Here is an 11,128-nt window from a genome sequence, read left to right as displayed (position 1 = left end):
AATTTATTTTACGAGTCGAGCCTCATTTTATCCAGGAAGCCGGTTTTAGTAAGACAAATGACTTTTATAGACCCGAAAGTTATTATTTTTGAAAATAATTTTGTAAACCTTTATTTTATAATTAATTGGGTCTTAATGAGCTTAATTTACTAGGGGTGTCAATCGGGGCGGGTGGGTCGGGTTTCGGGTCAACCCGCGAAATTTTTTTTTTCCCCAACCCGAACCCGAAGCAACCCGAAAAACCCCAACCCGAACACAAACCCGTCTAACCCGACTCAACCCGTCTAACCCGCCTAACCCGAATTTTTTTTTTATTTTTAAAAAAAATTAATGAAAAAAATCGAAAAAAATAAAAATAATAATAAATATAGAAAAAAATTTCAAATTTAAAAGTTTCAGAAAGTGTCTATGTTGAAAATCAACGTGAAATGTTAGGGGGAAAAAGTTTTTAAAAAAAATTACATGGTACGTGTCTTTTTGGTATTTTGAAATGAAACTTTTATCTTTATTTTTAAAAAATTTAAATGTGAAATTATATTTCAAAAAAATTAAAGAGATTGGGACTAGCATTACCCGATATTTTCAAGGCACATATGGCTACTCCTACTTGCTTTTTTATTAAATTTTGAGTATGATACAGACTTTTATTTTTGGCTCATAGACATTTTAATTCTCCAAAGTATATTGATTTCATTCAATTTTTAAACCTTAGTGCATGGTAATAGAAGTAATTTAATATAAAAAATTTAAGTAATATGTACCACAAACTGGTTCTTGTAAAAATACAAAATAAAACATAAATTATTTCAAGTGAAGAAAAAAAAACACGGTATGCTATAATATACTGAGATATGTGAGTATATAGCTAATAATTTCTAATAATATCCTCACAAGTTTCTCATTAAGAATGTGTAATGTTGTGATTGTGTGTAATAGAATTTTAGTTGTCTATGTGTAGTATTAATTTTTCAACACAATAATTAGATAAATATTCAAAACACATAATGATAATAATAACATTTAATTCAAACACATAATAACAAAATCTATTCAAAAAGTCTTCAAACATAACAAAATAATTTTCAACTTTCAAGTGACAATAATCAAGCTCCACTTCTGTCTTCTGACTTCTTCATTGTTCTACATTTATTTGTAGAAGTCAAACCTTTAAATAACATTTAAAAAATTAAAATAGGAAAGGGTGAAAGTTTTCAAAAATTTTGAATTTATAAAATTTAACTTACTTTTCAATACTAGGTATCATAGCATTGTTAGAATCATCAATCATCCGTTGCAGCATTGTTTGATATTTTCCGGGTGGGTCGGGTGGGTTCGGATCACTGGGTGGGTTGGGTGGGTTCGGGTCATTGGGTCGGTCGGGTGGGTTCGGGTCACTGGGTGACCTGATGTTTTTTTCAGGTCAACCTGGGTCAACCCAACCCACCCGGGAATTTTTTTTTCACGGGTTTGCGTTCGGGTCCGACCCGTTTCGACCCGAACCCGAAAATCATAAACTCAAACCCGATATTTTTCGTGTCGTCCCGTGTCGGGTTAGCGTGTCGGGTTAATTTTTGACACCCCTATAATTTACCTAGTATTAATGAGTCTAATTACTCCTAAACCCAAAAACCCTAACTTTTAAACCACTAGAATTTGAAAATTATAAAATAAAAAACCTAGGGTTCTAAACTCGTAGGGCAAGTTAAAAACACACACACACAATTTTTGAAAAATTTGAGAGCCAAAATCCAAGGTTGTTCGTCGCCCGTTCGTTCTTCTTTGCAACCCGCGCCAACGATCGAATATTTGAGCGTTTTTAACGCAAAGACACGTTTCTAAACTTTCTTTTTGTACCATTCAAATCATAATATGCGCGTTTATTGTTTTTAAGCATGAAAAATTTATCGTTCAAATAATTTAACGTTGAGATGATTATTTTAAACGTTTTGACGTTTTATGCGTGTTTGAGATGCGATATGAATTGTGTTATGAGTTCTAGGGAGAACGCTGCCAGAGGAAGATGTTAAAGGACTAGGAAAAGGGTCGTCTAAGTGAAGGACGTAGGCTGGAACCGTGCGTGGCTAAAATGGCAGAAGCTAGGGTTTTTGCATGGGCCGTTGGACGTTGGTCTTGGCTAAGAAGTGCGGATAGACAGGGGCTCGACCAGGCGTGGTCATGACCCTGCGCTAGCTATGTCTAGAGGCTAGAAGGTGTGAAGGCCCGAAAATCCTCGCTTTGAAAATTTGCGGAAAATTAAAAATTTTCTTTTTAAAAGAACTTAAACGGCCTCATTCATAAAATCATTGGTTAATAAAGTTCAATGTTTAAAATAAAAGCAGCGGAATAAAATAATTGTTTTGCCACAATAACAATTTAAAAAATGTCCAATGACTGATAAAAATTTGGTTGCGGAATAAAATAAACACTGCTGCACTGAGGTCCTCGGGTGCCACTACTGCCGGCCCAAGCTGACTCACTGGTCCCCGTCCTCGGCCCTGACCTCATCAGTACCTACAACAATCAAGTCTAGTGAGCCTAAAGACTCAGCATGCATATATCGCAGGTAACGAGTAAAATATAAAGTAAAATATGCATGGGATAAAATATCATGTCATGAGGCGTGCTGAAAATAATCTGTACTGATGCTGAAAATAATCTGTACTGAGCAATTATAATACGTACATAACTGAACTGGTAATCACGGTAAAAACGTTTGCTCCTTGGAGCCCTGTACTGAAATAACTGGTAAAATTTTCTGTTGAGATTATGTTTTACGCCTGTGGCCACTGCACTAAGCTGAACTGATCGGTAACTGACTACCGGGGAGGCTGAAACTGAACTGAGCTGTCCGATCACTTGCGACCGGGTGGTACCATACTGAACTGATCGGTCACTGGCGACCGTATAAAATAACCCTCCCACATAGTGAATGAACCACAAGCCATATCGCATAAATCTCAAAAATAAATATTTTCTATGCACGTAATATAATTAACCAACATAATTAAATATGAACAATTAAAATCATGTACTTGCGATATTTAAAAATACCTATATGACTTGATTGAGGTTTAGAAAAAGTATATACATGCCTTGGTTTGTTTTGACAGAAAACAAATAAAATAACGACGCGGCGCGGCGGAGACGGAGTGCTCTTCATTTTCTTACTTTTTCTCTCTTAATTCCTTTAAACCAAGAATGCACCATAATTATTATAATAGCGTAAAAATCGTAAACGTGATGCATGAACATTTAAAAATATTATGATTTGTGCTCAGGGCGCTGCTAGGACTAAAATCTCACCCCGGGTGCAAAATTACCATTTTTCCCTTGGAAACCCGAAAATTACCATTTTACCCCTTGACGTAAAATTTCTCGTTTGTGACCTTTTCTTAATTCCATTGACTCTAACATGTCCCAAATAATTATTTAAGCCTACATGAATTTTCCCATATTTTTATTTGGCTTAAATCGATAACTTTAAAATTAATCTATAAATATAACATATTAATGCGTTTTAATCCCGAATTAAACCAAACCTTAGCATAAAATTCCCAAATTAAAAACTTAGACTTCTAATAATTATTTGAGCTTAAGTATAATTTTCCATAATTTTATTAAGCTAAAATCTAAACGTTTCAATTAATTCTTTAATTAATGTTTCGTGCGGCGACTAAATCCCGGATAAATCCAAAACTTATTATTTTGATCTGAAGCTTACCAAACTCCTAAAAATGTCCCAAAACATATTTAAAAGCATTCCTAGACTTAAACTCGAACTCATACTCAAACTTAATTGATTCGTATTAAAGCTTGGACCGGGATCCCGATTTTAACCCGATTCGATTCAACATTTATCTAAATATTTCCCAACTTTTACCATATTTTATAAAACACTTAATGGGCCCTAAAACAATGTCATTAAGCTGCTACCCCACGGCTGCAAACTTCAAGAATCTAAAATCCACTCTCGGTCATATCCCATTACCCCACTTCATGTGCACATATCTCTCAAAAACTCACACCTCAAGTTACCCCCATCGTGCCAACCATGAACCAGCATATTGTGGACCTAAACCAGACTCCAAAGAACCTACCTTAACCACACAATCAGCCCCATGCAGCTTACCACACAGCACCGATCGTGATCTCTCAAGCCACCCTACCCGAGTTCCTCCCTTGTCTCGTGTGGTCGGCTAGCCAGGAGGTTCCAGCGATGTCTTGGCCTTCCTGAGCTGTGACCCAGACCCAACAGTGTCTGGTACATGCCCTGGTACAGCCCTCACACCACCCGTCCCGCCTCCTATCCGAACACGGCCCCCTCCCCAAACGTGCACTACCGAGAAGAAACCCCTCGATCTCCCATCCTACAGCATCGGTGCTTGATCTAAACCCTCAAACCACCTCTTGACCCTCACCTTGATCACTTACCAGTCCTGACATCGCAACCCTTTACACAAAACCAGAAAAATACATGAGCAGCAAAGAAATAATGCAAGAGGCATATCAAAACCGAAAATCTTTTTTCACACATGCTTTAGATCTTGAGTTTCCGTGCATGAATGCACACACAACAGATATATGATCGTGATGTATTATTTGTAAGCTATTTTGGTGGAGAGGAGAGAGATAGGAGCTCAATATTCTTTTAACTTTTAATATATATATTCCACTTAATTGCTCATCTCCAAACGTAAAATAACAAGACCTTTATATAGATACTACTCTGCCTAGGAATAACCAAGAACCAATAAATCCTATTAAAAGACCACTATCTCATGCATCACCCCTTGGCCTTTCATCTACAAAATATCTCTTGACCTTTTATTTTCCAACTACCCACAAAAATAACATTTAATTTTTATTCAACAAAACCCCCCCATAAACTTAAATGCTTCTGCCATCCGTCATGCCAATCATCTTCTTGCATTTGTCCAGAAGTATTTTTGATAGTGGTTTTGTAAAGATATCCGCAGCTTGATCTTGACTTGCCACATGCACCAATTCCACACTTCCTTCCTTCACACGATCTCGGATAAAGTGAAAACGAACGTCGATATGTTTGCTTCTTTCATGGTTTACTGGGTTCTTTGCCAATTCAATTGCTGACTTGTTGTCAACTTGAATCACGGTTGCACCTAGTTGCTTTAGCTCCATCTCGCTCAACAAATTTCTAATCCATATCGCATGACATACACACCAAGATGCTGCTACATATTCAGCTTCACACGTCGAGAGCGTCACGATCGGTTGTTTCTTTGAAAGCCAAGTGAATGCAGTATCTCCCATAAAGAATACATATCCCGAGGTACTTTTCCGATCATCTATGTCTCCGCACCAATCACTGTCAGAGTAGCCAACTAACTTGTACTCTTCTACTTTTGAGTAGAACAACCCCAATGACACCGTTCCTTGGATGTACCGTAGGATTCGCTTCAACGCCTTCCAATGTGAATAAACTGGCTCCTCCATGAACCGACTTACAATGCCGATACTTAAAGAAAGATCCGGCCTTGTGCATGTGAGATAGCGAAGGCTTCCTATTAAACTCCGGTATCTACTCGCATCAACACGTTCTCCTCCATCGAACTTCGAGAGTTTTGCACCTGGTTCCATTGGTGTTGATACCGGGTTGCAGTCTGCCATCTTGTACTTTTTCAAAATCTCTTTTGCATATGTCTCCTGTGATATAAAAATACCCGTCTCTACTTGTCTAACCTCCAAACCAAGAAAAAACTTCACCAAGCCCAAATCTGTCATCTCAAATTCCCGTGTCATTGTGTCCTTAAACTCTTCTATCATCTCATCATTGTTACCCATAAAAATGAGATCATCGACATAAAGAGCAACAAATAACACGTTACCTCCATTCTTCTTCACGTAAAGGGCATGCTCGTAGGGACATTGCTTGAACCCGTTCTTCTTGAAATATGAATCGATACGTGTATTCCATGCTCGAGGTGCTTGCTTTAACCCGTAAAGAGCCTTCTTCAATTTTAGCACCTTCTTTTCTTCTCCAACTTTCACGTACCCGGGTGGTTGTTCGATGTAAATATCTTCTTCGAGCACACCATTCAAGAATGCCGATTTGACATCCATTTGAAATATCGGCCATTTGAATTGAGCAGCTTGTGAAATGAGTAATCGGATTGTCTCCATTCTTGCAACAGGAGCAAATATCTCGTCATAGTCAATTCCCGCCTTTTGCTTGTATCCCTTCGCAACAAGTCGCGCCTTGTACCGTTCTATCTCGCCATGAGCATTCATCTTTTTCTTGAACACCCACTTTACACCAATAGGCTGACTTCCTTTCGGCAATTTTGATAACTCCCATGTGTTGTTTTGGTCAATCGCCTTAATTTCTTCGTTCATGGCAGTTTGCCACTTCTTGTCTCGTACCGCCTCTTCAAAGCTGATATTTTCAGCATCTGCCAAAAGACACACAATGTGCACCTCATTTGTCGAATCATACAAATCTTGCAAACTTCGCACTTTGGGTTGTCTTGATTCATCTTCATTATTGGTAGTTTCAGAGTTTGTTGGTGTGCTTGTTGGTACAATGACTGATGATTCTCCAACTTTGATGATACCCTCTATCAAATTGTTCCAGTCCTACTCGCTTGCTTCGTTTACTCGCACATCACGACTCACCATCACCTTTTTACTTATCGGGTCGAGTAGCTTGTACCCTTTTGTCTTCTCATCATACCCAATAAAAATATACCTTTTGCTTTTGTCTTCGAGCTTCGTTCTTTGTTGATCCGGTACATGTGCATAAGCCACACTACCAAATACTTTGAGATGGGAAACTGTCGGCTTTTGTCCGCTCCATGCCTCTTGTGGTGTTTGATCATCTAACTTCACATGTGGACATCGATTTTGTACATAGATAGCACATTGCACGGCTTCTGCCCAGAATTCCTTCGGCATTTTCTTGCTCTTGAGCATTGATCGAACCATGTCGAGAATTGTCCGGTTCTTCCTCTCGGCCACGCCATTTTGTTGAGGAGTGTATGGTGCAGTCAGGAATCTCCTTATGCCTTGCTCTTCGCAATACTTCATAAAAGCCGTCGAAGTATACTCTCCACCTCTATCGGATCGTATGGCTTTGATGTGTCTACCAGTTGCCTTCTCCACCATTACTTTGAACTTTTTGAACACCTCGAATGCCTCGGATTTTTCTTTCAAAAAATAAACCCAAGTTTTTCGTGAGAAATCATCGATAAAGGAAATGAAGTATCTTTTACCACTAAAAGATTCGGGGGTGATTGGTCCACATATGTCGGTATGAATCAACTCGAGAGTATGTTTAGCTCGATATTCTGCCGTCTTTTGAAACGAGGTCCTTGCTTGCTTGCCAAGCACACATTCTTCACAAAATTTGCCCTCATAGTCCAAGTCCGGCAGCCCGTGCACCATGTTCTTCTTTACTAACTTTTTTAGACCATCATGATGTAGGTGACCAAAGCGGAAATTCCATAACGACGCCTTGTCTTCTATGTTGACTTGCAAACATTTTTCTCGCACGTTTCTCAAATTCAATTTGTACATCCGATTTTTTTCCATTTCGACTCGTGCTACCAAGCGCCCTCGATTGTCTTTTATTTGGAGTACTTGGTTTTTCATGAATACCGAGTATCCCTTCTCCATGAGTTGCCCCATACTCAAAATATTGCTCTTAAGATCAGGTACATAATAAACATCCTCGATTGATCCTTCCGTACCATCTTTTTGTAAATAATGAACAGTACCTTGGCCTTTTACTTGTATCTTTGATGCGTCTCCGAATGACACGTGTCCATCCTCAACCTTTCGCATCTCCTTAAATAGGTGCTTGTGCCCACACATGTGGTTGCTAGCGCCAGTATCGAGATACCACACCATATCGCTATCGAGAGTGGTATTTTTGTAGGCCATTAAGAGTACACCATCTTCTCTTGTCTCCTCTTCCGCTACTAGATTTGCATTTTCTTCTACCTTTTTCTCGGAATAACATTCCTTTGAATAGTGCCCATACTTATCGCAATTATAACACTTGACATTTGATTTGCACTCTTTTGCGTAGTGCCCAGGCTTCCCACACTTGAAGCACTCAATATTCGAAGGATTTGATCGTCCGCCTCTTCCACGACCTCGTCCTCTACCTCGCCAATTTTGTTGGCTTGACTGCACCTTTTCTTCATAGTATCCACCTCGACCGCGGCCTTTACCACCACGACTATTGTTGTAACCTCCACGGTCACGTCCTCTACCACGAATATTTTGAGTATATAAGACCTTTTCGTCTTTGATAGATACCTTGGCTTGCATCGCTTCTTCAAGCGACTCGTTTTTCTTCTTCTTGCGTTGTTCATGCCCCTCAAGAGAACTAGAAAGCTCTTCAATGGTCATCTCTCCCAAATTTTTTGACTCCTCAATTGCACAAACGACATTCTCAAAATTTTCGGTCAGTGACCGCAAAATTTTCTCCACCACCCTTGCATCAGTTAGAGTTTCTCCATTTCGTTTAAGTTGATTTACCACTGTTTGCACACGCGAGATGTAGTCGGATACCCCTTCTGACATCTTCATCTTCATACTTTCCAACTCGCCGCGTAGAGTTTGGAGTCTTACTTGCTTTACTCGGTCGGCGCCCTTGAACACCTTTTCCAAAGTGTCCCATGCTTCCTTCGAAGTTTCTGCACCGGCAATCATCTCGAAACCCGATTCATCCACAGCTTGGAACAAGAAATAGAGAGCAGTCTTGTCTTTCATACGCGTTTCTTTCAACGCCTTCAACTGATTCGCGGTTTGATTTCCTGTTGCATCCGGCTCGTCATAGCCCTTTTCGACTACTTCCCATGCATCCTGCGCACCGAGCAATGCACGCATCTGAATACTCCAATTGTCGTAGTTTGATTTTGTGAGTCGTGGCAGTGGCATACCTCCTATTGATATTCTCCCGGAATTTTCCATCGGCTCTGATACCAATTTGTATTATTTGTAAGCTATTTTGGTGGAGAGGAGAGAGATAGGAGCTCAATATTCTTTTAACTTTTAATATATATATTCCACTTAATTGCTCATCTCCAAACGTAAAATAACAAGACCTTTATATAGATACTACTCTGCCTAGGAATAACCAAGAACCACTAAATCCTATTAAAAGACCACTATCTCATGTATCACCCCTTGGCCTTTCATCTACAAAATATCTCTTGACCTTTTATTTTCCAACTACCCACAAAAATAACATTTAATGTTTATTCAACACGTGAATGATGCAGAAAGGGTGTTACAAGCGTGCCTGATGATGGGAGAACCAAACGATGCAAAGAAAGGAGGCCCGGGTGAAGTTTACTTTAAAAAAAAACAAACCAACAACCAAAGCTTTCGGCTGCTGGGTTCAGAAACTGAGAGAGGATGTTTGAGGGAGGTGGGAGACGGCTGATGCACAAATAATGGTGTAAGGCATGCCATGTGATGATCTTTAATGATAGAAAAACACACGAGCCGGACTATTTCTTTCAAGATGGAGAGGAAACCAATGGGGCCTCAATCTTTAATATGAAAATGAGGGTGTGTTTGATGCTGAGGGGAGTGTCGTCTACTTGGGATCATTAGGTGTAGGGTAAATGGTATTTAAGGATTAATTAAGTAGATAACAAATTAATTTATGAGCTTAAATTGTTTAATTAAAAGATTAAAAAAATAATTAATCCCTATAAACTCAAAAGTAAGTTCATTAAGCTCAAACTCACTAACGAAAAATATTCCGAGTTGAAAAGATTTTGAAATGATTAGTCGAACCCTTAAAAAGTCCCCCGATTCGATAAAATTTGAGTACCGATTAAAAATAAAATCTTACGGGTAAAAATACCCAAAAATTCCCATTTTTGTAAAATAAACTTAAAAATGCTTTACCTTAATTTATAAAAATAACTCATGTAATAAAATAATTTTTCTGAAAATTCTCCGGTCTCCAATCCTCGTCCGAACATGAAACGCAACTTAAAAATCTTAATGCACGAACTTTTAAAATTTCATGAACTAAATTCCATCATGCATTAATTATGCATAAATTACATAAAATAATTAAAAACATAATTTAATGAAATAACATGCTAAATTACCACTTCTTAAATAAGTTTTTATTAACTTATCTCAATACTCCATCTCCAGTCCGGCCTCACTGAAATAACTGAAATGCTAAAAAAATCAACTACTGAACTGAACTAATAAAATAATTAACTTCAAAGAAATGCATTTAAAATAATCATGCAATGAAGTTAAATAAAATTTAAAAATCTAGAATTATGCATGACTTATACGTAGACTGATTTACGGGTTCTACAGAAGGAGTCCTAGGGTGGCTGGATGAGTGGCACGATGGTAGGAGGCGACCGCGAGCCTTGAAATAAAAGCTAGGATGAGTGCGGCTCGGTTGCAGGCGGAGGGGCCGCACGACATTGCTAAGGCTGTCAAGGACTGTCTTGCAGGGTCCTACGAGGGTGGTTAGGGGTTTGGTGCAGGCTTGGATAGGGCCTAGACGAGGGTGGCTCGATGGATGAGTGAGCCGTGACCTTGGGGAATAGAGGAGAGGGGCACATGGCTTAGGGCGAGGGGCAGGTTTAGGGTTCGAATATGGCTAGGGAGAAGTAAGGGACTCAAACTGTGGTCTACGGGGGTCGAATCGTGGTTCACGGGGTATTTTAGGGATGAAAAGTTTATGTTTAAAATTTGGGAAGAAAATATTAAGTTTTGAATTAATTTGGGTTCGAAATGCTTCACGGTTTAGCTATTAAGTTATTAAATCGAAAGGCTCGGGTTTACAATTAAAAAAATATTAGAAGTTAAATTTAAGCTTATATGATTGTTCGGGATAGGCTCGAGTCAAGAAAAGTAAGAAAAAGTCAAAATCGGGAAGTTGGGATCCAGGGGTAAAATGATCATTTTACGTCCCAGGTAGTTCGAGAGGTCTGGCAGTGTCCCGAAGAATCATAATATATGCTAAATGATATTTTAAAATGTTTATAATGAAAATATGATATTTTTATGATATACGCAAAGAGTGCACGATTTTCACGAAATGCAATTTTTACGATTTTTGAATGACACAATATTTTATAAATAAAAGGAAAGAGAAAAA

General features: G+C 38.7%; 1 long non-coding RNA gene across 1 annotated transcript; it reads right to left on the bottom strand.

Annotated features, from left to right (window-relative positions):
* Positions 1 to 2,288: 2,288 nt before the first annotated feature.
* On the bottom strand, positions 2,289 to 10,328 carry LOC140812363 (uncharacterized). Its single transcript, XR_012113651.1, has 3 exons — positions 9,279 to 10,328; positions 2,688 to 3,167; positions 2,289 to 2,511 (listed from the first exon to the last, which is right to left on the bottom strand). It is a non-coding gene; the product is annotated as an uncharacterized lncRNA (long non-coding RNA).
* Between the last annotated feature and the right edge of the window lie 800 nt (positions 10,329 to 11,128).

This window comes from Primulina eburnea, chromosome 14 (assembly GCF_022965805.1).
Source record: "Primulina eburnea isolate SZY01 chromosome 14, ASM2296580v1, whole genome shotgun sequence".
Taxonomy (NCBI): domain Eukaryota; kingdom Viridiplantae; phylum Streptophyta; class Magnoliopsida; order Lamiales; family Gesneriaceae; genus Primulina; species Primulina eburnea.
Note: the sequence above shows the minus strand (reverse complement) of the source record. Positions and strands in the feature narration are given on the sequence as shown.